At 46.5% G+C, this 22236-nt stretch overlaps 1 protein-coding gene across 1 annotated transcript in view; it reads right to left on the bottom strand.

Annotated features, from left to right (window-relative positions):
* The window catches only part of LOC147019866 (uncharacterized), a 254067-nt gene that overhangs the window by 63851 nt on the left and 167980 nt on the right, over window positions 1-22236 (bottom strand). The window contains exons 21-22 of the mRNA XM_085894648.1: window positions 9505-9588; window positions 7380-7549 (exon numbers count right to left, since the gene is read on the bottom strand). The gene's annotated coding sequence lies outside the window, so the exon portion shown is untranslated. The remainder of the gene's footprint in view (window positions 1-7379; window positions 7550-9504; window positions 9589-22236) is intronic.

Genomic DNA, 22236 nt, shown 5'->3' with positions numbered 1-22236 from the left:
AATTGAGTAGTAGGACTTTACTTACACCGAGTCGGTTAAACAAAATTCCACAACAATTTGGTGCCGTGACACGGGGGTACTAAATCCCTGGAGGTAGTCCATGGTCCGGAGGGACGGCAAATGCCAACGAGATGCCATCCCTGATGGCGGGCCTGTTCTTAGCGGGTAACATATATCGACAAAGGAAAGTACTTGCCAGAGATTTTTTATTGATAGGTCTGAGAGGATCTTGCGGTCAGAGACCGATTAAGCCTTCGGGGCTGAATAGAGATCAGGGATCTCTTGACGGGAAGTTCGGGTCTTCGCCGTACCTTGAGTGAATTTGGTACTCGGTTCATGGTGCTGTACTGGGTACAGCAGAGGCATTGGGGAAAGGCCAATCCCCTCTGGCCAAAGGGAGTGGGGTTGGAATACCACCTCCGCAAAGAGAGGGGTTCGAGACCCAGCTCGCTGTGTAGTGTGATTGTTATGTGTTATGTGGATCGAGGTTATGAAGTGCATACTATATGGTATTTGTGACCTGGTAATGGTTTGAAAGATGGGAAATGCTGTTGGATGAATGTTTGTTGAGTTACCTGTTTGGATTCTGGTTTGTTCATTGTACTCACTGGAAGTTTGCTTGCTGTGAAATTGTTGCATTGTATTGTGTGGAGGTGCAACAGATTCGTAAGGAGTTACCTCTTTGGACGGATTTGTATGCACACTGATTTGCATTGATCTGCATGTGGTGCTGAGCAAGTGTTGAAATGGAACGTGTGCGAGTCCAATAGATTTCACTGGAATAAAACGTGCTCTATTGTGTATTTTGACCTGTGAAGCTTATGTGAATGCATGAGTACGGAAAACGGAGATAGAGATTGGTCTTCACCGTAGATTGTGAAGACTCTGGACAAGGTGAGGTCAGGTCAGGTCAGGTATGGGAGCATGTGCCAGAACAGCGCGTCGCTGCGTCCACTTTCTGCTATACTCCAGGGGCCTCCGTCTGGCCTTCCCCCAGGCAGATGCCAGGCCCATCCCCATCTCCTTGAGATGCTGGTCAACATGCTGCAACGACGAGGCACGTGGTCGGCCCATTGGCCTCCTCCACTCACGAGACTCCCTCACTGAGAGAATCTGGTGAGCAGGATCAGCATCAGGAAAACGAGCCACATGTCCATACAGCCGCAACTGACGCTCACGGACCATGCAGGTAACAAATCTCATCCGAGTCTCTCTCAGCAACCGCTCGTTGGACACAAAATCTGACAAGGATTCTCCGAAGAGACCTGGTACCAAAGGAATTAAGTCTCCGTCTCAGATCCTTGGTCAGAGTCCAAGTCTCGCATCCATAGAGCAAGACTGGAAGCACCAAGAACCTGAAGACTCGGACTTTCGTCCTCCCGCACAGGTACCGGCAGCGCCACACCCCATGATCCAGTGAATCCATGACTCCCCAGGCCCGACTCAGACGTCTATTGACCTCTAACTCACAGCCGGCAGAGACATGAATATCACTGCCAAGGTAAGTGAATCTCTCCACGACCTCAACATCCTCACCACAAACAGACACAGACAGGACAGCAGCATCCAAGATGTCATTGAAAGCCTGGATCTTAGTTTTGACCCAAGAAAACCGAAATCCCAGCGGCTCCGACTCCTCATTCAGCACCTCGAGGGCCCCCAAAAGGATATCTAAAGTCTCCGCAAAGATGACTGCATCATCTGCGAAATCAAGGTCTCGAGATCTTGACATTCCTATACGATGCACCGCAGCTTGATCTTTCCCACATCCTCCCGAAAATCCAGTCCATACAAGTGCTGAAAAGTGTGGGGCCAGTACACACCCCTGACAAACTCCAGAAACAACTGGAAATAAGTCAGAGATGGTACCACCACACTTCACAGCACTCTCGGTACCAGAGTCGAGTTCAGACATCAGATCGATCAGTTTTGGTGGCACCCCACGAAGACCAAGAATCCTCCAGTGGGCATCCCGATTCACTGAATCGAACGCTTTACAGAGATCAACATAGGCTGCAAGCAGCCCCTGCCGAAACTCTCATCTGCGTTCGGTGAGGACATGCAGAGCAAGGATTCGGTCAATGGTTGACCTCTTTGGTGTAAAGCCTGACTGCTCTGGACACTGGTGCTCAAGCAGATGGTGGCAAACCCTATCAAGAATTATCTGAGCAAAGACCTTGCCTGGCACTGAGAGCAGCGTCACCCCTCGGTAGTTGTTGCAGTCTTGGCGATCAACCTTCCCTTTCCAGAGAGGGACAACAAGACCCCTCTTCCAATCAGTTGGGATGATGCCTGTGTTCCAGGCAGAGCACAAAACTGCATGCAACGACACGAGTGCAGCATTTCCACCAGCCTTGAGAAGTTCAGCATGGATGCCACAGATCCCTGGAGCTTTACCCTGTTTCAACCGGTTCACCGCAACCCGTGTTTCCACAAGCGAAGGTGGACCACAATTGATTGGCGGGTCAGCAACAGGAATTGTAACACCATTGACGTCCAACTGGATAACTGGTGGATCAGCCTGGTACAACCGCTCAAAGTAACCGGCCCAGCGGGCCTTCACTTCAGACTCCTCTGACAAGTGCCTACCACTCTCTGCTCTAACTGCAGTGCTCCGAGGGATGGGCTTGGATGAACGCAATGCGCGAATTCCCCTGTAAGCGGGACGAGAATCACCTGTCCACAGATGATGCTCTACCCCCTCACAGATTCCTCACACATAGGCCTCCTTGTCCACCCTTAGTGCACGTACAGTTTTACGCCTCAGCTCAAGAACAGCTCAGCTCTGCCATCCAGCCTGGCCCTGCGACTCTGGTAAATGGTATCCAGTGTCCCTTGAGAGACAAAATTCTTCTTTGCCCTGCGGTGAGTTCCAAGACATCCACTGGCAACATCAAGGACTGTGGTCTTGAAGGTAATCCATAACTCTTCAGGACCCCCCAAAGCACCCAGACACCCCAAATGTCCACTTAGCCTGTTCGCAAACTCCTCAGCTACTCTCTCATCCTTGAGCTTGCCAACATCCAGCCTAGGCTGGGATGGTAACATTCTCCAGGATTTAAGGTGCAGCTTTAGAGTTGCTACAACAAGCCGGTGGTCAGTATTGAGGAACTGAGCACTCCGGTGGACCCTGCAGTTCTGGATCATCCTCCAGCGACCGTCAACGAGGACATGGTCAATCTCCTTTGCCACACTGCCAGCGTTGGAATACCAAGTCCAGCGATGAGCTTGTGGACGCTGAAACCATGAACCGGCCACCCCAAGTCCATGACTTCTTGCAAAGTCAAGGAACTTAGTGCTATTCTGATTCGTAGTCTCTGACCCATGGGGACCAACACACGTCTCATAACCATCCCTCTCAGTTCCATTCGATGCATTGAAATCCCCCAAGACTAGAAGTGTATCTCGTCTGGGGCACTGATCAACCACAGACTCGAGCATGGCGTAGAATGTGTCCTTCACGGTGCGGTCACTCGCCTCAGTCGGAGCATAGACAGAGACCAGGGAAATGACACCTAAGGAGTGACGAATCCTTAGTCTCATAATACGCTCGTTGACCGGTGTTACCTCAATTATCATTGGGGTCAGCTTATTGGACACAGCTACAGCAACTCCTTGAGTATGGTAACCATCAGAGCAACCAGACCAATAGTAGGTGTAACCACCCACCATTATCTCGCCGCAATCCAGTCTCCGAACCTCAGAGAGAGCTGCAATACCGCTGTCCAAACGCTTGAGCTCAGATGATAACAGAGACAGGTGATCATCCTCTCTTGGGGATAGGACATTCCAGGCACCCACCCGAAGGGACCGCCTCAGGTTAACCCAAGGAGACCTCCATCTGGTGGACGACACCTCAGCACCACTCCGACACACACTCCCGCAATCTGACCCAGGGAGGTTACCCCGTGGTTTCCCTCCTTTCATCAAAGATTGGGGGTCCCGAAGGCTTTGCCCCAATCCCGTCATCCGGTGAGCTGCCCTGCGAAGGGAAGCTGCACAGGAGGTACTCCCACGGAGTGGGTTTTCAGATTTTTTTTGCGTTTGTGCGTTTTGCGGAATGAAGGGTTTTACGGTGGCCGGAGTGCAAATCCTGCCTCCAACCTCCTAATAAAAAAGTAACCCAACTGCAGGAGGACGTCCACAGACACAGTTGGGCACAAGATATGGATGGCCGTTGGCTCACAAGGAGCTCCTCCGCCCTTTGAGGGCACTAGGTGAGGTGGTGAGGTGAGGTGCAAAAGGTGAGGTGCACGCACCGAATCCAGAGAAAAACGATGACGACTGACTCTTCACGCGTTGCTGATTCATTGTGCGGGGCAGATGTCATTGAGAGCGTTTTGGGACCGGATCGAGAGGTGTGTGTGTGTGCGTGTGAATTCAATCTTGGTGAAAATCTTAATTGGAAGCGATTGTGAGCTCGATAAGGAACTGAAGATTACTGGACGATGTCACACATGAATGTCTTGTTAGAAATAATGTTGCAACAAATAAAGCGTGAAGAGAAATGGACATTCATATAATAAAATAAAATAATTAAAACCACCTCAGCATAACAGTTTGGGAACAGATTAAAATATCCCTCAGATAGGTGCATTGCTTCAAATGATGTATGAATGGCATGTGTGAGAATCCCCTACTCGTTCTGTGGTTAAGCTGTGGGAGTCAAAATGGATCAAAGCTCGGGCTTTGTCACTGTTTGATAACTTTGTATGCTATTTTGGCTTTGAACACTGTTGCATACATAAAAAAATGGATGGTCTCCTCAGAACATCATTTGAATACCTGTTATAATAATAATAATAATAATAATAATAATAATAATAATAATAATGATGATGATGATGCATGCATGATAGTCTTGGGGTAACATGTTAAGTCTCGAGGCCATTTTGGCTTGTGGCCATTTTGGCTTGGTGCTGATAACGCGAAGGTCGCGAGTTCTCTCCCTGTACAGGCCAACACTCTCCATCCACTGAGTCTGTTTGAATCTCAGCTTAGCTATAGAGGCTCGCTGTCGCCGGCATTTATAATTACTCAGCCCAGCAAGCTGAGGTCTTGAAAGCAGCTGTTCATACCGCTAGAAGAGATTTATGGGTACTGAACCTCCATTCAATTCATATGCAGATTAAAAGGGGGTGGGGACTATTGTGTCGAAATGCGCACGCCGTTGGCAATGACGCGAGAGAAATGTTTCCAAAATTCGATTTGATTCGTACTTAAAATGTGATCAAAATGTAGAAATGTGATTTGGAATGATTTTAAAGTGATTTGATGATGTTTAGCACATAGGGCAATTCACAGATGATGCATGATCCCTCGGATGGACGTTAAATTAGGCGTGCTGTCTTCATTAGTCTGTGAATGTTAAAGTTTAAAATTACCCCCATGTGGGGGTGATGGTCATCTCTATAATGTTTTTTTACTATCATAATCGATGAACCATTGCCAGATATCTCCTAAAATGACAGACTAGATAGGTTTTGAAAATGGCAACTTTCACAACTTTCGTGACCTCGTGACCTTGACCCTGACCTCGAATCCGGGAAAAAATGTCGTTGGGTATCACTCATCGACCTCTACCCACATACCAAATTTCATCAAGATCGGAAGTAAAAAGTTTTCTTTGTACCGGGAGGTGTTTTTGACCATCTTCCAGGTTACGTGGCGGCCAAACGGGACGGAAATTCAAAAATCTGTCTGGTTAGATACAAGATAATATTTTTTACTATCATAATCAATAAACAGTTGCCGAATATCTTGTAGAATGGCAGACTAGATAGGTTTTGAAAATGGCGATTTTTATAACTTACGTGACCTCGTGACCTTATCACGTGACCTCGTCACACGGTGTGGGTGCCATGTTGGATTTAAGGAGGATATTAAAAAATATATTTTTCTGAAACCGCTTCAGTTATCAATGTAAAGCTTTACAAACATCATCCAACACCATTGCTGCATATAGTGTGAAAATGATAACGTGATAAGTCATGTGGTTTGGCAGCCATCTTGGATAGAAAAACGAACCTTATCCGATCAACAAGAAACTGCACAAACGTGGACTCAACCCAATGAGACATGGAGTGTAATTTTATGATGTCATAGGCCATGTAGTTTAGAAGCCATATTTGATTGAAAATAAAAACATTTTAAAACTTTCTCAATTCCAAACAACATATAATCACAGTTTGTTTATTAACAGTGCATTAAGAATGTGTGATTGGGCCACATTGTCGGCGACAGCTCGCCCACTCTTCGTGAAGGACACCATGGGTCCATAACTCATGTTGGAAGACAGGACACCGAGTTTAACGTCCATCGTGGGGACGGCACACACATTAATGACTCACCAAGCCTGTAAAACACGAGGATGACATGTTATAGATGAGGAGGGATTCAAACCCAGGCGAGACACCTTAGAGGCGAGTGTGGGTACCTCAAGGTCATCCTATCAGAGGTCATATCTTAGCTCACTGTTGATAAACAAAATTTGATTCCATGTTGTATTTATATGTTCAAAATGTACAATAAAAGTCAAATCCGGATCCAAAAAGATCGCGACCAGTGTCCCTGTGCTGTGTAAAATAAAACCAGACATACAAAAATAGGAACGTGCATCCTGAAGCTCACCTGCATCAAAAGCAAGTCACTCAACTCCCTGAGAACCACTTTGACCCTGACTTTTTGTTTTTTTCATGTCGTGAACAAAAATTTAGTACATCATGGGTGATGAAGGTTGTGGTCAATTTCGTTGAAATTGTGTGTATAGTTTCGGAGAAGAGAGCAACGACCTGTTTTGGGGGGTCAAACCCCCTCCCCAACCTCATAGACCCCTTCCCTTCAATTGGTGCAGATTTTGATGTGGTCAATAAACTTTGGGACATCACTGCTTTTTCTCAGAAACTATACACACAATTTTTATGAAACTTGACCACAACCTTCATCACGATTGATGTGCCAAAGTTTATTGACCGCATCAAAATTGGCGCCAATTGAAGGGGTCTACGAGCGGGGAGGTGGGGTGGTGTTGTGGTTGACCTCCCCAAAATAGATATTTACTCCTTTCTCAGAAACTATACACCCAATTTTGATGAAACTCAACCACAACCTTCATCAACAAATACCTCTTTTGGAGGGCAACCTCTTGTAGACCCTCTTCGGGCTCGGTATTTTTTTAATGCTGTAAACAAACTTTGGTGCATACCGGGTGATGAAGGTTGTGGTCAAGATTCATCAAAATTGTCAGTGTAGTTTCAGAGAAGAAGTTGCAAGTGTTTGTGGATGGACGGATAACGTGCCATCCCATACGCTCCCCAGAATTACATTCCAGGTGAGCTAAAAATCAGCCTATCACCCTTGATGAAAAATAAATGTCTTACTTCAAAGAGATGAAGGTGAGGTTCGCTGAGACCTCATCATCTTGTTCATCCCAAGGCTGAGGCACCACTGTGCCTCTTAGTCGATGCCCCGGTTGTGAGGTTAGGAGTTGAGCAGAAGAACGGAGATGACGTCGGGCAACCACTCTCCTTTTTGTCAAAATGTGTTCAACCTGCGGAGACCAGATACAGCACATTTGGGAGAGCACTTCTCGCAGCCTATTTGGGTGTCAAACACTTTCAGCATGTGCTGGAAGGAAGGACATTCTCTATCTATACAGACCACAAGCCATTGACCTATGCTTTCAAGTAAGGACCTGATCATCACTCTTCAAGAGAAGTACGACGTCTTGATTTCATCTCCCAGTTCACGAAGACCTGAGGCACATCAGTAGCAAACACAACTCTGCAGCAGATGCACTTTCCCAAGTTGACGTAAACGCTCGGGATGCATTGAACCTCATCAATTTCACGACCATATTTGAAACCCAACAATGAGGAGAAACAAAGGCTGCGAAACAATCCATCACTCCAGTTCAAGGAAGTACCCCTCCAAACTTCTGAGGGAAGAATTGTCTGTGACGTTTCCAGAGGTGATCCTCGTCCTTACGTCCCTAGCGAGTATCCACGTGCACTTTTTGACACTCTACACAATTTGTCTTACCCTGGCATCAGAGCAACTCAACATTTACTGACTCAGTGTTTTGTCTGGCAGGGAGTAAATGGTGACGTTAGACTTGTCCAGAACCTGCACAGCATGTCAGAGATCCAGAATACATCGACACATCAGGACACCACTTGTCACGTTTTCTACACCAGATGCCAAATTGGACCACCTTCACATTGATCCTGAGAAATTGTGTTCGGTGGGTCTTCAACAATAACCACAGAGCGAGGGCGTCCATTTGAATAAGCACTTTTCCAAGCTCTGTCTGATCTACTTCGCAGAAGAAGAACCCAAACCACAGCTTATTAACCACACAGTCACCTAATGGGCTAATTTCAGTCACCTAATCTCCATCAAGTTGAAAGCATCTCTGAAAGCCCATGCAAATACAAGATGGACGGAGAATCTTCCTATCGTCTTGCTAAATATCTGAACTGTAGTTAAGATCGACTTTGCGTGCTGTGCTGCCGAGTTCATTTTTGGCACAACTCTCAAGTCGATGTCACGACGTTGCCAGTGTGCCTTTGCCAAAATAATTACATCATTGTACACACTTGAACCAAGTCTGATTTAAATCCTGAAACCAGATTTGAAATATTAAGTAATTATGACCTAATAATTATTTGTGAACATCCTGGTATCCCGAAGGCTTGGGGAACATATTAGTGAAGTTTCCCTACGATCTGTGAAGCCGTTCTGTGGAAGATTTTAAAATGTATGTTCTTCAAAAAATCATAGCTGCCAAACGATGTGACGTCATACATGGAGAACTTTTGTTCCTCATGGATAGGCGATCATACCTGTAATGTTTCGCCTCGATCTGTTCAGCCGTTATGGAGAACAAGATTTTTGAAGGTTTTATGTTTAAAACAATACGACTACTGAACCACGTGACCGATGACGTCATCAATTTTTTTTGCCAATTACAATTTAGCCCGAGATGACCCTCAAAAATTTTCATACTAATCGGATAAAGTGTTTGACATAAAGCAATTATGACATCATAACAAAGCCATGTATCACATGTTTCAAAACAAATCACACTTGTTTCCCATGGGGAGTACTGCACACGTACCAAATTTTTATTTTTTCCATGGAGTGGTTTCGGATACACAAAGGTCCAAAAGATTTTATTTTTTCCACATGAACTATGATGTCAGAGTCATCATAAAAACATTCTACATGAGAAGTCGCATCAATGGTGAAAATTTCTTGTCAATCAGATAAGCGGTTGCAGAGAAAAGAGAATATTCGCATGGACAGACAACCCGACAACATAATGCCTCCAGCAACTTAGCCAGTGGAGGCATAAAAAGAAAAGTCAAAAAGAGCTATTACATCATGAAATTAAGCAGCATTTTTAATATCATACAACCTCATCAGATAATGAACACATATATTTATACGAGTAATTTATATTAATATAAGCATATTTATATGAGCAATGAAACAATAACTTACCTTTGTTATGACATCATTGAGTAATGCAGAAAAATTGTCAGTAAATGACTCCACAGTTTCATTCAATGTCTGGACCTCCATCATCTGAAAATTATTATTTTTATTGTTTGACAATATCACCCATGAAAGCACAACTGACACAAAATATAATGGCATTTTTCAAGAGGGAGATTGAAATTCTTTTCCAGTTAGCGCATTGTGATCAAAACATCACGTATCAAGATACAAACAAAAAAGATGTCATGCAGAGCACAATACTTGTGAAATCCAAATAAACAATCTGCTTCCAGGTTCTTCATTGGTGAACCAATTCAGTGAGCCACTATTAAGTTTCTGTTCCACTCAGTCCCTGGTGGGTGGAGATTGCACATTACTTGCTGAAAAGGTATAGTTCTTATATGGCAAGATGTGATAGATGTTTGTGAGGTGTGGCTCTAAAGGGGTTTAACGGGTGGACAGGTCTAAAGTGTCTATGGGGTCTATGTTCCTGCACATGACACTTCTTTGGATCCACCACTTCGCCATCGCAGACAAGTCAGTGGTCTCTGTCTTCTACGCCCCCTTTCTAGCCTTGCACCCTCTGCTCTTTATGTGCTTTGCCCTGTCCACCCCCCGGATTCCTGCAGGGTCCACATGGTCCATCATCAACCCCTTTTTGGTGAAACAATCTAAATCTAAGAACACTGCTCACTTCCACTCATTTGTTCCTCTTTTTTTCCTGCCTGTGGAAGTGACTCACATTCTCTTCAATGTTATTCTTCCCTCCAGGTCTTCAAGACAGCTGTTCACTCACCACCGCTTCCTTTCATTTAGTCTTCGGCCTTCCTCTTCTCCTACTTCCTCGCTATCCCATCTCCATCACTCACCTCAACACATTCTGTCTCTGTCTCTCTCAAAACAATTCAATCGCTTCTCGGCTACTTTCTTCCACAGTCTTCACTCACCCCCTGAAATTGGCTTGGATCGACGCCCTTGCTTACCTTACAATGACAAATCGAAAAGAACACCGGTGAACAGCTGGTGGTGAACAGCTGTTTTGAAGGCCTGGAGGGAAGATTGGGATTAAACAGAGTGAGGGAGTTTATACCAAAGGTGGGAAAAAAAAAGAGGACTCAAAGAGTGAAGGTGAGCAGTGATTCATGATTTTCATAGTTTTACCAGAAGGGGGTTGTTGGCAGACCTTGAGCGCCCTGCGGAAATATGGTGGGGACAAATTGCAGACACAGCGGGGGGGGGGGGTGAGACCAGAGAGGAAACGGTAGAAGACAGAAAGACCACCGACCTGCCTGGAGTGAGAGAGAGTAAAAGACCCAAAGACTCAGCCTCATCACGGGAGATGCCAATGATCCGAAATGCCTTTGTTTCCACAGTGTGAAGCCGAGAAAGATGGGAGACAGGAGCACCAGCCCAGAAGGGAGAACAGTACTCAATCAGGCTGCGGATGAAAGCTTTGTATGTGGTCAGGAGCTCAGGTGGGCCGAGGAAGGACTTTGCATGATGGAGGATTCCCAGTCGGCAACTGGTTTTGGAGGCCAGGTTGAAAATGTGGCTTTCCCAGGAAAGATCATGGCAGATGGTGAGCACGAAAGCTTGAAAGAAAGGACTTCTTCCAGAGGATTGTTGAGAAAGTGGATGGGGTTGATTTGCCAAACGGTCCTTTCAGAGAGACATCGTGAGTGTGAGATTTGTCCGGATTGAAAGACATGTTCCATGTGTTGGACCAGTTTGTGATTTTATCCAGATCTGCAGAGAGCGAAGAAGCTGCTGCTTGCCGGTCTGAGGGATGACAGATGGTACAGCAGAGTGTGGAGTCATCAGCAAAGAGATAAAGAGGATTTTCCAGTCAGAGAGATCATTGATGAAAACACTCCCTTGAGGAACTCCAACCTGGACAGGAAGAGGGGATGACAGAACTCCATTTAGGGCCACACTTTGACTGCGACAGGAGAGGAAGTCCATGGGCCATAAGTGGAGATGGCCTTGGATACCATAGGAGGAGAGTTTGGTGAGCAGGGCAGGGTGCCAGACCGTGTCAAAAGCACGCGATATGTCTAGATCAGATCTGACAATTTCGGAACCACTTTTTGAAGGGTGCCTACAGTGGGCCACATGGTCAATGGTTTATGGGGATTCCAAGTGCACAAACAGCACATTCATATATGGTCAGTCCTTGCTTTATTAATAACTACCAAATACAACCTGTTGCTTCGCCGACGGGAATATTAAGAGAGGTGGGGGGAGAGAGTAAGAGGGGGGAGGGAGGGAGAGAGGAGTGGGAGAGCAGGAGAGGAGAAAGAAAGAAAGGAGAGAGGAGAGTGAGGTGGATGACGGAGCAAGGTGGGAGGAGGGTAGAGGAGTGAGAGTAGGGGGGAAGAGAGGGGAGGGAGTGAGGACAGGGGGGAGCGAAGAGGGGAGGAGAGAGAAAGAGAGGGGAGAGAAAGAGGGGGGGTTAGGAGTGGAGAGAGAGAGAAGGCCTGCGAAACACCGATATGACAGTATATACCTCGCTGGGTCGCGATTCAAACACAGGCTAAACAGATTAGACCGAGTGTATGTACCTCTTGGCCATCCTCCGGATCCGGAGCATCATGGTGGTGGGGAGTCATTGCTTTGCAGCCATTGAAAACTTTTTTCAATTCTCTTTGAACCCGCATTTCACTTGTCCCGTTGCTTTACTCAATCTAATCATCTAAATTATTTTCCCTTGCTAAAGGCCCTGTCACACCTTGACGTTTTAGCCAGCGTATGGCAAGGTCTCAATATGTATGTAAAACGCTGGCATACGCTGAACTATTGATGTTATTTTTAAGTCTTGGGCATATAATAACGTGTTGGACGTATGCATAACGTATTAGTAACGTACACAGAACGTTTTAATCACATATAGATAACTTATACCAACGAATGCCGAGCGTGTTGTCGGCGTTCACAACCTATGCCCAACGATAGTCTAACTTAAGCATAGCGTGGTAGCGTATCGCCGACGATCACGTGGCGTAGGCTATTCATAGGCTCCGGCTCGACGATTCAAATCATAACCGCACTAGACATCGAAGTGTGAACCCGCTGTCACACCTTGACGTTTTAGCCAGCGTATGCCGACGTATGAAAAATTTGCCGAACCAAGCTGGCACACGTCGAATACGTTATGGGTAAGTTTTGTATAAGTTAAGAGCACGCTGGCATACGTCGTAGTACGCTGAGATACGTCGATGTACGCTGGCATATGTCGTCATACGCCGAGTACGTCGAGAAATTATCAGCATGTTGAAAATTTCTCGACATACGACACACATTCCGCATACGCTGGCATAAGTTGAAAGAACGCTACGCGATCGTTGACACACGTCGACATGCGTTACTCATAAGTCGAAACACGTCAATGTAATGGTTAGCGTCAGTGTTCCAGACTCCCTTGTTTTTTTTGTTTGTTTTTTTTCTTCGGTATGACGGTGATGTTGACACTTCGATTTCTAGTGCGGTTACGATTTAAATCGTTGAGCGGCAGCCTATTAATTATATTGTGACCACACTAGAAATCGAAGTGTAAACATCACCGTCATACCGAAGAAGAAAAGAAAAAAAAAAACCAGGGAGTCCGGAACACTGACGCTAACCATTATCTTGACGAGTTTCGACTTATGAGTAACTTACAAGTAACGCGTGTGGACGTGTGTCAACGATCACGTAGCGTGCCTACAACACGTTACTCATAGGTTAGAAATAAGTTTCGGGTACGCTAAACATTACCTCGACGCGTTTCGACTTATGAGTAACTTGCAAGTAACATGTGTCAACGATCGCGTAACGTGCCTACAACTTATGGCCAGCATTATGCGGAACGTGTGAGTCATATGCTGGCATACGTCGAAAAATTTCAAGCATGGAAAATTTGTCTAACACCTCGGCGTACTACGACGTATGCCAGCATACAAATACATATGCCAGCGTGCTCTTAACGTATACAAACTTACCCATAATGTATTCGACATGTGCCAGCGTTTTAGCCAAATTTTGCATATGTCAGGCATACGCTGGCTAAATCGTCAAGGTGTGACAGGGCCTTAACCCCCAGGGATGTCCCCATGGAGAACAGAGCTGCGGTTTAGAGATTGAAGCTTTAGAAATTGAAGCTTTAGAAAGTGAAGCTTGTGGAGCACTCGGCAAGTGGCATAAGCACTCGAGCAAGCATTGCAACAAAACAGTTGAATAAATTTTTGAATTTTTACCTCCGCTACCGAGGTGGAAGGAGGTTACGTTTTCACCCCCGTCTGTCTGTTCGTTTGTGTGCAGGATATCTCAAAAAAAATCCGACAGATTCAGGTGAAATTTGGTGGAGAGGTTGGGTGTCTGACGAGGACAATTGATGAGATTTTGGTTAAGATCCAGATCCGGATACTATAATTTTTTTTAATGATTCTTCACCATTGAGAGATAGAGCCAAAAACGATATGTCGCACTATATTTCAAAAGGCTCTGGACGAATTCGGACGAAAGTTGGTGGATGAGTTGGTTAGGTGTCAAGAACAAGCCGATTAAATTTTAGTTCAGGTCTGAAAACAGATCCAGCCTATCAGTGGGATACAAAACATAAACTAATCAGCCTGGCAGAGGTATGCACTCTACTAACTGCATTTTCTAGTTTTATATGGATCTATCTATGTGGAAGTGGAAGGTCATATAATGAAAGCAGATTGCACAAAAAAGGGGAAACGTGTAAAAAAAATAAAACTGCACAACGTTTTCCACGGGCAAGCCACCGCCTAAGGCACCGCACTAAAACGCGGGTCTCAATGCAAGCTGGCGGGGCCTGAACTTTGTACATCGATCATTGTATTTTTACACTCGACACAAGGGAGGATATTGCATTTGGGTCCATTTGTCTGTTACTTGCAAAATCGCATATTTTTCAGGTATATTGGTCAGTCGATTTTGTTATTACCTCCACCACCGAAGGTGAAGGAGGTTATGTTTTCACCCCTTTCTGTCTGTTTGTCTGTGTGCAGGATATCTCAAAGTTGCGGACGGATCCGGACGAAACTTGGTGGACAGGTTGGGTGTGTCGCAAGGACAAATTTATTCAATGTTGATGAAGATCCAAATCCAGATCTGGATATGAGAATTATTTCATTTTTAAGGTGATTCTTCAGCATTGAGAGATCAGGCCAAAAGCGATATAGTACTGTATAGCATGATATTTCAAAAATGTATTTAGCCCGATATGTTCTCGTGGATCAGGAATTACGTGGTGGAGGTATGCGCTCCACTGAGTGCCTTTTTAGTTCTGTGTTTGTCCGTCTGTCTGTCTGTCTATCGCCGACAGGTCACAATTCTAAACAGATCGTCATGAAACTACCAATTTGTTGATGAGGTCTCAAATGAGAAGCCTATTGATTTTGAGGTCAAAGGTCAAAGGTTATCTTGAGGTCAAATTTCTAAAAATCATCATTTTGCATCTGATTGACTTGAAATTTGAGCACGATTTGCATATTACGTCACTGAATTGGGAAACCAACTATTTTGATATCAAAAGGTCAACTAAACGTCAAACTTCTACAATCATAATTTTTTATCTGAAAAATTGTCAATTTTCATCCGTCGACATCAAAAAATGACAACTTTGACAATTAAACATCAATTGCATATTGCATCACTGAATTGGGAAAGCAACTATTTTTGAGATCAAAAGGTCAAAGGTCAACTCAAGGTCAAACTTCTAAAATCATCAATTTCAATCTGAAAAATTATCAATTTTCATCCGATTGGCCTGAAGCTTTAATTAAGATTGTAAATTTTAATCTCAATGAAATGGACAATTTCATGTATCCATGGCAACCTTTGGAGAGGGAGTGGATTTTGCAAGTATCATGCTCTACACGTCTTTTTCTTGTTTGTTATGTTTATCGCCTTTAGGTCACAATTTTAAACCAATCTTCACGAAACTTCACCACATGGTAGAGTTTGCCAAAAGTAAGAAGCTTATTGTTTTTGAGATCAAAAGAATAAAAGGTCAACATAGGCCAAAAGATAACAAATTCGTAAAATTTCTAAAATCCTCAATTTTCATCCATTGACTAGAAATTTGAACAGAATTTGCATATCAGGTCACTGAATTCAAGCACCAATTACTTTTAAGGTCATCATTAGCGAAAAGGTCAACATAGGCCATATTTGTAAAATTCTCAATTTTCATCCAATTGATGTGAAATTTGAAGTTGCACATTTGGTCATGGAATTCAACCACCTAATATTTTTAGGTCAACATAGAGTCATAGACCAATAAGTCAACATAGGCCAAAGGTCAACAAGTTAGGTGGTATTTCCAAAATCCTTAAATTTCATCCGATTGACTTGAAATTTGAAGAGGATTGATATTTTGTCACTGAATTCAACCACCCAATTATTTTTGAGGTCAACATCGACCAAAAGGTCAACATCTTAGATGAGATTTCTAAAATCCTCAATTTTCATCTGATTGACTTGAAATTTGAAGAGCTGTTGCACATTTGGTCATTGAATTCAACCACCAATTCTTTTTGAGTTCAACATCAGCCAAAAGGTCAACAAAGGCTGAATTTCTGGAATTGTCAATTTCCATCCAATTGACTTGGAATTTGAAGAAGAGTTGCATATTTGGTCATTGAATTCAACCACCAATGATTTTTGAGGTCAAATTTGTTTTTTTTTATTTTGCAAGCATCATGCGAAACGTGACATCTTTCTTGTTTGTTTGTTTATCCGCACAGAACATGAGCCAAAGGTCAACAAGTTGGTCTACCCTTTGATTTGAATTTATTTTAATCCCATTTTAAATTCAATTGAATAATAATAAATGCCATGGGTCAGGGTCAAGTGTCCAATCAAAGTGGGGTCGCATCAAAGCGGGATGCCTTTGGACCTGAACATCAGTGCCAGCACTTATAAAGTGGCAGTTCTCATTTTGTTTATTAACTAGATGACCCGTGAACCCGTTGGGTTCCCGTTCTGACAGGTTGATGAAAAAAATCATTTCAAGAAAAAAAAAAGATAGCTCCAGCAAACTATACCGAGGTATCGGTATAGCACAAACAGCAAACTATATATACCAAAAGCAAACTGAGGTTGTTTGCATTCATCAAATACTCCCGAAGAGTACTTGACTGAATCGGGAATTGATTTTTTAATAATTATTTTCATTGCCCGATTTGAGCGAAACTTGATACTGCACACCACAGGCGAATGGTGAGTAAGGTGGCCCTAAAATTTTTGTGCTATCGTGTATCGTTTTGACTATTTCCGGAACATAATACATATATACATACAAGATGAGTGTTTTAGTAATATATAGATTATGTAACACACCAGTACACAAACGACACAAAATACACCACATTAAACAAATGCTGGCAAGTGTCTGCAATCTGTAATTGATTGTATTTTGCAGTGACAGAGCGGGTACTTTGCCCTGTATTGCCATGGCTTTCAAACAAACAACCAAGCAGCTTGAAGATCGCTTGGCAAGTGACTTTAAGTACTCCAATGAACCAGTTCATAAGGAACGGCAAGCTTGGCGAGCTATAGCAAGCTGATTGGTAATTTGACACCTGGAAAAACAAAAACATCGCTTATTTTTTAACATTTTCAGATTTCACTACAAATTGACACTTATTTAGTCCGCAATATCCGATCCTCAAAGCTGAAATCATATTTCGATTATATACTTTAAATTGTCCATGAGAGGTAATCGTGGAATATCACATCATATAATGCAACAAATCGCCCCAAGCTCCTAATTTGAAAACTACAACACTTCCAAAAGCGATGTACTCAGCAATTCATAAGTATGACGATCAGGCATTCGATGATACGAATGAGTAAAGTGAAAAAATAAATTGAGCACTTTATTGTTAAGAAACCATTGCGACCTGTTCCAAGTCAAGGCAGTCCAAACAAGGCAGTTGAGCAGTCCAAACAAAATGGTGGCCTAAAACCCCAATGAGCTGACAGAGGACTGACCATGATGGTGCGTCGCCATCTTCGTAAGACATTTTGTTTTTTTGTGGTGAGCACTCCCTAAATTATTTTCAAAAGGGGCGTTTAAATTTACCCAAACACCCAGTTTTCATCCATGCACTCCCTTGGAGTTCCCTGAGTACGGATGCAAAGTAGGGGGCACTAGTTTTCATGGTTTTGGAGTTATGGAGGAGACACAATGACTGACACACTGACACACACCAACGTTTATTATTACAGATGACAGTACTTGCATTTTATTCACTAGGAAGAAGCAAGAATGGCTTCAACTCGAAAGTCTTTACTGTCCTAGTTATTAATGAATATAAGGGAAATATTGTTGTGGAGCTGGGTATCGGCAGCGAGCATGACAGCGAGATGGAGCAGTAGAGTCGGCTCCACCGAACACCCGGAATCTAGATCGTACCTCCTCAGAGAACTCCGAAAGGCAAGGGTCCCTTACAGGACCGTGGTCGCCAATATTCCGGTGGCATGAGGGAGGGTCCACTTGTCTAACTCCAATTTACCTAAGTACTCACGCCGTCCAACTACTGGGGAAACCACACCCTCGGCCGACTCTGTCCGATCCGAGTCGCAGGAACGGCTCGGATCCGGCGTAACCGAGCGGAGTTACCAGAGCCGCGCCGGACCAAATGTACATTTACAGCAGCAACGGCCTTTTTAATCACCCAACACGCACCGTGGTAAACCAATGATGGAAAGGAAAAAGACGAGCTGAAACATTCAACAATAGAAGTATTTATTTACAATAGGGGGGAACGGGGGAAGCACTCAAGGGCAGAGTTAAACACACTAAGCAATGCAATCATGTACAGCTAAAAAAAAGCACTTAGCAATTCCTACTTAAAAACGGGCCCACAGACACACACACGCACACACAAATACCCAGAAAGAGAGATGGACCTTGAGGTCTTTATTATTCCTTCAGCTCGGAGGGAAGTCGAGCTGAGGGACAAGAACGTGGCTCTGGCTACCTGGCCGCGTTCGTGCGGCAGGACTTCCACCCCTTCCCGGAGCTCTGGTCGCCAGAAGACGGACCAGGGCAGCCAGATGCAGACCAGCGCCAGCGACGAGATGAGGCCAGACCAGCGTCAAGCAGACCAGAGAACCAAAAACCAGCGCTCGAGCAGACAGAGAACCAGACCAGCGTAGAGCAGACCAGAGAACCAAAAAACAGCGCTCGAGCAGACAGAGAACCAGACCAGCGTAGAGCAGACCAGAGAACCAAAAACCAGCACTCGAGCAGACAGAGAACCAGAACAGCGTCGAGCAGACAGAGAACCAGACCAGCGTTGAGCAGACCAGGGAACCAAACCAGCGCTCGAGCAGACAGAGAACCAGACCAGCGCTCGAGCAGACAGAACCAGACCAGCGCTCGAGCAGACACAGAACCAGACCAGCGCCCGAGCAGACAGAACCAGACCAGCGCTCGAGCAGACAGAACCAGACCAGCGCTCGAGCAGACACAGAACCAGACCAGCGCTCGAGCAGACACAGAACCAGACCAGCGCTCGAGCAGACACAGAACCAGACCAGCGCTCGAGCAGACACAGAACCAGACCAGCGCTCGAGCAGACACAGAACCAGACTTGCGCTCGAGCAGACACAGAACCAGACTTGCGCTCGAGCAGACACAGAACCAGACTTGCGCTCGAGCAGACACAGAACCAGACTTGCGCTCGAGCAGACACAGAACCAGACCAGCGCTCGAGCAGACAGAGAACCAAAAACCAGCACTCGAGCAGATAGAGAACTAGACCAGCGTCGAGCAGACCAGAGAACCAAACCAGCGCTCGAGCATACAGAGAACCAGACCAGCGCTCAAGCAGACAGAGAACCAAAAACCAGCGCTCGAGCAGACAGAGAACCAAAAACCAGCGCTCGAGCAGACAGAGAACCAGAGCAGCGTCGAGCAGACAGAGAACCAGACCAGCGTCGAGCAGACAGAGAACCAGACCAGCGTCGAGCAGACAGAGAACCAGACCAGCGTCGAGCAGACAGAGAACCAGACCAGCGTCGAGCAGACAGAGAACCAGACCAGCGTCGAGCAGACAGAGAACCAGACCAGCGTCGAGCAGACAGAGAACCAGACCAGCGTCGAGCAGACAGAGAACCAGACCAGCGTCGAGCAGACAGAGAACCAGACCAGCGTCGAGCAGACAGAGAACCAGACCAGCGTCGAGCAGACAGAGAACCAGACCAGCGTCGAGCAGACAGAGAACCAGACCAGCGTCAAGCAGACAGAGAACCAGACCAGCGTCAAGCAGACAGAGAACCAGACCAGCGTCAAGCAGACAGAGAACCAGACCAGCGTCAAGCAGACAGAGAACCAGAGCAGCGTCGAGCAGACAGAGAACCAAACTAGCGCTCGAGCAGAGAACCAGACCAGCGTCGAGCAGACCAGAGAACCAAACCAGGGCTCGAGCAGACAGAGAACCAAACCAGCGCTCGAGCAGACAGAGAACAGACCAGCGTCGAGCAGACAGAGAACCAGACCAGCGTCGAGCAAACAGAGAACCAGACCAGCGTCGAGCAGACAGAGAACCAAACCAGCGCTCGAGCAGAGAACCAGACCAGCGTCGAGCAGACCAGAGAACCAAACCAGCGCTCGAGCAGACCAGAGAACCAAACCAGCGCTCGAGCAGACAGAGAACCAGACCAGCGTCGAGCAGACAGAGAACCAGACCAGCGTCGAGCAGACAGAGAACCAGACCAGCGTCGAGCAGACAGAGAACCAGACCAGCGTCGAGCAGACAGAGAACCAGACCAGCGTCGAGCAGACAGAGAACCAGACCAGCGTCGAGCAGACAGAGAACCAGACCAGCGTCGAGCAGACAGAGAACCAGACCAGCGTCGAGCAGACAGAGAACCAGACCAGCGTCAAGCAGACAGAGAACCAGAGCAGCGTCGAGCAGACAGAGAACCAGACCAGCGTCGAGCAGACAGAGAACCAGACCAGCGTCGAGCAGACAGAGAACCAAACTAGCGCTCGAGCAGAGAACCAGACCAGCGTCGAGCAGACCAGAGAACCAAACCAGGGCTCGAGCAGACAGAGAACCAAACCAGCGCTCGAGCAGATAGAGAACAGACCAGCGTCGAGCAGACAGAGAAACAGACCAGCGTCGAGCAAACAGAGAACCAGACCAGCGTCGAGCAGACAGAGAACCAAACCAGCGCTCGAGCAGAGAACCAGACCAGCGTCGAGCAGACCAGAGAACCAAACCAGCGCTCGAGCAGACACAGAACCAGACTTGCGCTCGAGCAGACACAGAACCAGACTTGCGCTCGAGCAGACACAGAACCAGACTTGCGCTCGAGCAGACACAGAACCAGACTTGCGCTCGAGCAGACACAGAACCAGACCAGCGCTCGAGCAGACAGAGAACCAAAAACCAGCACTCGAGCAGATAGAGAACTAGACCAGCGTCGAGCAGACCAGAGAACCAAACCAGCGCTCGAGCATACAGAGAACCAGACCAGCGCTCAAGCAGACAGAGAACCAAAAACCAGCGCTCGAGCAGACAGAGAACCAAAAACCAGCGCTCGAGCAGACAGAGAACCAGAGCAGCGTCGAGCAGACAGAGAACCAGACCAGCGTCGAGCAGACAGAGAACCAGACCAGCGTCGAGCAGACAGAGAACCAGACCAGCGTCGAGCAGACAGAGAACCAGACCAGCGTCGAGCAGACAGAGAACCAGACCAGCGTCGAGCAGACAGAGAACCAGACCAGCGTCGAGCAGACAGAGAACCAGACCAGCGTCGAGCAGACAGAGAACCAGACCAGCGTCGAGCAGACAGAGAACCAGACCAGCGTCGAGCAGACAGAGAACCAGACCAGCGTCGAGCAGACAGAGAACCAGACCAGCGTCGAGCAGACAGAGAACCAGACCAGCGTCAAGCAGACAGAGAACCAGACCAGCGTCAAGCAGACAGAGAACCAGAGCAGCGTCGAGCAGACAGAGAACCAGACCAGCGTCGAGCAGACAGAGAACCAAACTAGCGCTCGAGCAGAGAACCAGACCAGCGTCGAGCAGACCAGAGAACCAAACCAGGGCTCGAGCAGACAGAGAACCAAACCAGCGCTCGAGCAGACAGAGAACAGACCAGCGTCGAGCAGACAGAGAACCAGACCAGCGTCGAGCAAACAGAGAACCAGACCAGCGTCGAGCAGACAGAGAACCAAACCAGCGCTCGAGCAGAGAACCAGACCAGCGTCGAGCAGACCAGAGAACCAAACCAGCGCTCGAGCAGACCAGAGAACCAAACCAGCGCTCGAGCAGACAGAGAACCAGACCAGCGTCGAGCAGACAGAGAACCAGACCAGCGTCGAGCAGACAGAGAACCAGACCAGCGTCGAGCAGACAGATAACCAGACCAGCGTCGAGCAGACAGAGAACCAGACCAGCGTCGAGCAGACAGAGAACCAGACCAGCGTCGAGCAGACAGAGAACCAGACCAGCGTCAAGCAGACAGAGAACCAGACCAGCGTCAAGCAGACAGAGAACCAGACCAGCGTCAAGCAGACAGAGAACCAGAGCAGCGTCGAGCAGACAGAGAACCAGACCAGCGTCGAGCAGACAGAGAACCAAACTAGCGCTCGAGCAGAGAACCAGACCAGCGTCGAGCAGACCAGAGAACCAAACCAGGGCTCGAGCAGACAGAGAACCAAACCAGCGCTCGAGCAGATAGAGAACAGACCAGCGTCGAGCAGACAGAGAA

The sequence above is a fragment of the Eptatretus burgeri genome, chromosome 9, assembly GCF_056783735.1.
Source record: "Eptatretus burgeri isolate ZD-2024b chromosome 9, Ebu_testis_v1, whole genome shotgun sequence".
NCBI classification, from domain to species: Eukaryota; Metazoa; Chordata; class Myxini; order Myxiniformes; family Myxinidae; genus Eptatretus; species Eptatretus burgeri.
Note: the sequence above shows the minus strand (reverse complement) of the source record. Positions and strands in the feature narration are given on the sequence as shown.